Here is a 5824-nt window from a genome sequence, read left to right as displayed (position 1 = left end):
CTTCACTAGTTTTCTTCCTCCCTCCTGCACCATTGCCTTGCCAGAGGTCTTCACCTGATGGATCCTACCTCCCCTCATTTTACTAAGCCTGCTTTCTGAGGGTGCTTTGTGCCTTGGGTATCTCCCTCCATGCTAGTCCACACGCCCTTCATCCAGGAGAGCCTGGGAGCTCTGCATCTTTGCTTGACTGCAGGCACAGCCCCTGTGCACAGACCTGCCCTGTCTTCTGGCCTCAGCTCCCACCTCCAGCCAGTGCAGCTCCTGCTCCTGAGCCCTCAGCACTGGCCTTCCCCCACCCTGCTGTCCTCACCCCAGACCCTCCTCTCTGGTCAGCACCCTACCCTGTTGCCTCCCATCCCATCCAGGCCCTGTTCATTTTGCTCCCTCAGTTCTGCCCTCAGCGCCAATCTCCCAGCTGCCCCTTCTTACAACCTCCGCCCTTCCAGACCTGAGAGCTGCTCTTGATGCTGTTCCTCTAGCCTTCACCCCTTTGGGTTCCTTGACCCCAGTGGGCTCTCGCTCCTCACACCAGAGATCCGCCACCTGTGGCTTTCTCCCACCTGCTGCCTGATAGACGAGGCCTCCCTCTGTGGAGGGGCCTCATTGCCACCTGCATCACCCACAGTGCAGCTCTCCCCTCCTGTGCCCTGGCCACCTGCTGGGCATTGAAGTGCTGCCTCCTGCCCCAATCTAAACTCTCCCTGGGCCACGGGCTGACTCCCAGTCCCTGCACCTGCCTCTCCCCGGGGTCACGAGCAAGTTCCTCCACCTCCTCAACCTGTCCTTGAGGAACCACAGCCTGGCTGGCTCATGTCGCCCTCCCGACTGACACCACAGCTGCTCTGACCCCTGTTCTGGACCTCACGTCCCACCCTGTTCTCTGAGAAGACCCCCAGTCCTCCTAGGGGCCCGGTGTCCCCTCTCTTGCCTCTGACTCCATGTTTCTCTTCTCCATCCTTTTCCACCCTCAACCTCTCCTTCCTTCCTTTTCTTAGATTTATATTCTTAATAGTTGTTAACTTTTTTTATTTATTTATTTATTTATTTAATAGAGGCGTGTTTTATTTATTTGTTTGCTTGTTTGTTTGTCGGGAGGGTGAGAGAATTCACCAGAGCCAGAGCGGGGAGCAGAGCAGGCAGAAGGACCGAAGTACACTGCTGAGGGGAGCACGGGCGGCAGGAGAGGTCTGCGCGCCATGTGGGACCCTCCTCCGGTGGCTGGGGAGCAGCCGGGATTGAACCGGCTCTGCAGAGGCTGCGGGCAGCTTCGCAACCCAGCGCTCACCGCTGCGCCACCGGGGAGACCCAATAGTTGTTAACTTTTGTTCAGAATTTGATTTCCCCTCTCAGGTGCAGTCGCCTTGGTCCATCGCCCGTCCTGTGCTCTCTCTCTCCAGGCTGCCCCTCCCTGCCCCTCCCTGGGCCCTCTCCTTCCTTCTCCTTGCCTGTGTCCTGTACTGCGAATCCTCCTCCTGTCCCTACGCACACAGCCTGTCTGCAGCCCCAGGCTCCAGGGCTCAGGACGCGCAGCCTCGGGTGACTCTGATGCTCAGGTAGCTCATCCTACCTCACTGAGGATTTCTCCCCCAGGACTCCACAGGCTTCAGTGTGAGATCACGGAGACCCAGGATGCCTCGCTGTACTCCCGATTTGTTGCCAAGGAATACTTGGACGATCAGCTCATCCTGCGCTACGACAGTGGGAACAGCAGGGCGGAGACCCCAGGCCTGCTGGCACGAGTCGTCCTGGAAGTTGAGCCGGGGGACACAGTGACCAGTGGCTTTACAGGGGACAGGAGGGACCTCCTGAAGAAGCTGGCAGATATTGGGGAAAAGCAGAGCCAGAGTGGAGGTGAGAGGGGCAAGCATGGGGGCCTTTCCCAGGACAGGTAGGGCAGGTGGGGCCTGTCTCTTTCCACTGGATTTGCTGTGGGGGGTTGAGAATGGGGGTGTGTGGATTCAGCACAGAGGTGATGTCTCTTCAGCCAGCACAGGGAGAGGTGGGGAGAGTGGGGGCGGGGGTGGTGTGAGTTTCTCCCTGGGGGAGCAGGGGACACAGGACTGGGGGATTCACCACTGGGTCTGTGTTGGGGGTAGGCTCCCGTTCCCTCCAGGAGGTTCGGGGCTGTGAGATCCAGGAAGACAACACCACCAGGGCCTTCAGGCGCTTCTTCTATAATGGGGAGCCTTCCTCTTCTATAACGAGATGACCCATGAATGGGAAGCACCCCGGTCCTCGGTTCATCCCTTGGCTGTGGAAGTCAAGAACTCCTGGACACAGATAGGATTGGAAGACAGAATTCCTGGGCCTTGTGCGTGGTGACGTTTGTGGAAAACTGCGAAGATATCGGCAGTCCTGGAAGGCCTTCACTAAGAGAACAGGTGAGACTCTGGGTGCCCCCAGCCCATCTCCCAGCTCTGCCCAGCTCCCTCTAGTTCTATGGCTGCCTGAGTGGTCTCAGGGGTGTGGTGTCTTGAGGTGCCTGCACTGTTATGCCCCAGGGTGAAGACACAGGCGGGGAGGTCATGGACTCCAGGGAGCTACAGAGCACTGAGCTGGGGGAGATGGTGCGGGTGGGGAGGTGGGGCAAGGAAGGGATGACTTCAGACTGGACTCAGCCCTGCTAGCTCCCAGCCTGTGAGTCCCTCTTGGGCAGAGCCCACCCTCCGATCCCCCTCCTCAGTTTCTGCATGTGGGTCCGGCCATCCCCCACCAGCCTGAGGAGCTGGGTCCCAGGGTGCAGAACCACCTGCGGAAGGTCCAGGCTCAGTGATCGAGGTGGGGAGGAGCAGCCTCAGTCTCTCCGACTCCCTCACTGGGGAGCAGGGCTTGGCCTTGTGTTTCACTGAGTCTGTGCTTTCTTCCCAGTGCCCCCAGCTGTGAATGCGACCTGCAGCCCTGCCTCGGAGGGCTTGGTGAATGTGACCTGCTGGGCATCCAGCTTCTCTCCTGGAATATCTCACTGGTCTGGCTGCAGGACCATGAGCCCCTGAGCCCAGCTGCCCAGCTGCCTGGGGTGTCCTGCGTGATGAGAACGGACCTATTGGGCCTGGGTGGCCCTAAGGATTCCCCAAGGAGAGGAGCAGAGGGTCACCTGCTCTGTGGAACGTTACTGGAATTGCACTGTGACCTGTGGTGAGCCTGGGGTGACCTGTGGCGGTTGGACCCTGTAGCAGGAGCCAGGATGGGGGTGGAGAGCAGGCCTGTGGCTCTGGTTGCCCTGTTAAAATAAGACCTTTTTCTAGAAACGTGCAGGTACATCAGCGTCCATGGCCTGCTGTGTCCTGGAGTATCATTGCTGGTGTGGCTGGTGTCGTTGCTGTCCTTGTCGCTGCTGTCCTTCTTTATAACTTATGGCTCAGGAAGACATCCGCTGGGGAGAGTCCAGGTGAGATATGGGGCTGTGGGTGGCAGGGGGGCTCTTCTGCTGTGACCAGGGTGTCATGTCTTCCACTCTGCAGCTGGGAGAGGGATGACTGGCCTCTGTAACAGGAGTTGGAAATGGGGTCCTTCTGAGGGTGGGGGCTACCTCTGCACCCTTAACCCTGCCCAGAGCCAGGGCCCTGAGTGTGCTGCAGCTGGGGCTTTCCTCCTGGGAGGTGTATGGGTTCAGAGGCCGTGTCCCCTGCTCAGTCTCTTCAGGCTTGTCCCTGCTGTCAGGCTCCCCAGGGCTTGTGGGGTGTGTTGGAACCAAGGGCATGTTGGGGATGAGGCTGGGTGATCCTGGACTCTGGATAACAAGCAATAAGAGCACCTGTGACCAAGTGGGAGGATTAAACTCTAGAGACAGTGGGGCTCTGAGCCACAGCGAGGGGCTCAGGTGGGCAGGTCTGTGGGTCTCTTGCTCATCTGCCTGACACCCCTCCTCTTGTGTCAGAATGTTGCTGCGCTTGTCATTGAGACTTGGGTACAAAAAGAATATGCAAGTCATGAGCTCATTTCCCAACTTCCTTCTTTGAACTTTGAAGTCCAAAGCAGAGGCTTATGACTGTCATTGGTTAGCCTTAACGGGATTTCCTCCAGTGCTGGGTTTGGGATGCATATAAATTGAACAGGGTTCTCTCAGGAGCCCCTGTTTAAGAGGGTTCCAGATGGGACGTGGGGGTGGTGACACTCACAGTCCAGGGTCAAAGAGGACAGACCTAGCCTCAGGCTAGGGGTCTCCAAAGTCCCTCACTGCACTGAGAAGCCGACCCTCTAGGCTGTGAGGCAGTGCCTGGACAGGAGGGAGGGCCTTGGTAGCCTCAGCCAGGCAGCAACATGGGGTGGAGCTCAGACTCCAGGCACAGGCCAAGTGCAGCCTGAGATCCTGGGGTCCGGGAGGGTCTGGGCAGGTCTGACCTGTGTGAGGTGCTTCAGGGTCCATCAGCCACGTAGCACGTCACCTGAGGTGCTGATGGCCATGCAGTTAGGAACTGCTGGTCAGGGCTGGGCCAGGAGCAGGCTGAGCTGCAGGGAGTTCAGGGGTGTGGGACTGAGGAGAGAGCTGGCAGTCGCCCTGGGGTGCAGATGGCTGTGAGGAGAGGAGACTGGGAGCTGAAGAGAGAAGCACCTGGGTGTGAGCGCCTGGAGGCCAGGCCTGACCTCTCTCTCAGGGACCCTGGCACTGAGTAGGGGAAGGCCAGGGATGGAGAGGGGGGCATTTGGTTTCTGCTCCTGATCTAGTTCTTCAGTCTGGCCCTGTCAAGCTCTCATCTGGTGGCAGTGCTGGGCGCAGGGACAGGTGACGATGTGGTGGAGTGAGGCGCAACCAAAGGGGAATTCCTGAAGGAACAGAAGACAGTAATCTGCAACCAACTGAGCATTTACTGGTGTCTCTTTCCCAGGGCCCGGTATCCTGCAAGACCTGAGCCAAGTGGTGACAACGGACCTTCAAGCTGCTGGCCCTCAGGGTTCTCAGCCTCTGTTGTGAATGCCTGAGTCCAGGGACTCAACTGTGGGCTCTTAGCATTTGCACACTGGGCCTGGACTCACTGCCTGCGCTCCTCTCACCAGCACTTTCTCTCGGTGCCTCCTTTTTCTCGGTGCCTCCTTTTTCTCATCTGCAATTAGAATAGCAGCATTCTCTGTACCTGTCTTTCCTCTGTACCTCCTGAGGATTCTCACACCAGCTTTCTTTTGTGCTCTGTCACTTTGTATCTCTGTGCAGCTCATGTAGTATATGTGTATAGTTTATGTATATATATATATGTGTGTGTGTATGTGTATATATACACCTATAGATTCCTTTGTACAGTATTTTACAATTTTATATTATAAATCTTTACATACATATCTGGTGTGTTATTTCATGTGGCTGGGAAGGGATAGTATGAGGCTGTGGGGAGATGGAGATGTAGATACAGCCCTAAAATTCCCATCTCCCTCTCCCAGCTCCCAGTCCTGTCAGACTCACCGGAAAGCACAAAGGGCTGGAGAAGCTGGAATGGGGTGTCTGGGGCCAGTGCTCAGGGGCTGAATCTTGGGGATCTGCCCTGATGGTGGGAGCTCACATGATGGGGCAGAGTTGATCTCGGGAGGAGACAGGGACAGTGCATTGGGTGTCCGTGTGACAGGGTAATCCCCAGGGTTCCGCACCCCCTGGGAAGGAGGGTGGGGTTGAGCAGGAGGAGAAGCTAGGGAAGACCAGGGAAGGCAGGAAGGGGAACATGAGGAGGGCTTGGGTGAGGCACAGGGGCAGAGACATGTGAAGAAGCTGCACTTACTCCTTGGCTTGGCTTGTACCAGCAATGGAACATGGAAGGAGACACTTGAGACAGAAACTGGGTGAGAGGCCGTGGGGAGTCTGACAATGGCAACCTTTACTTGATTTCAGTTTTGATTT

Source organism: Talpa occidentalis, unplaced genomic scaffold (assembly GCF_014898055.3).
Source record: "Talpa occidentalis isolate TD23 unplaced genomic scaffold, MPIMG_talOcc4v2.1 talOcc4.2, whole genome shotgun sequence".
Classification (NCBI taxonomy): Eukaryota; Metazoa; Chordata; class Mammalia; order Eulipotyphla; family Talpidae; genus Talpa; species Talpa occidentalis.
The sequence above is the reverse complement of the archived record's forward strand: the minus strand, read 5'-3'. Positions refer to the sequence as shown.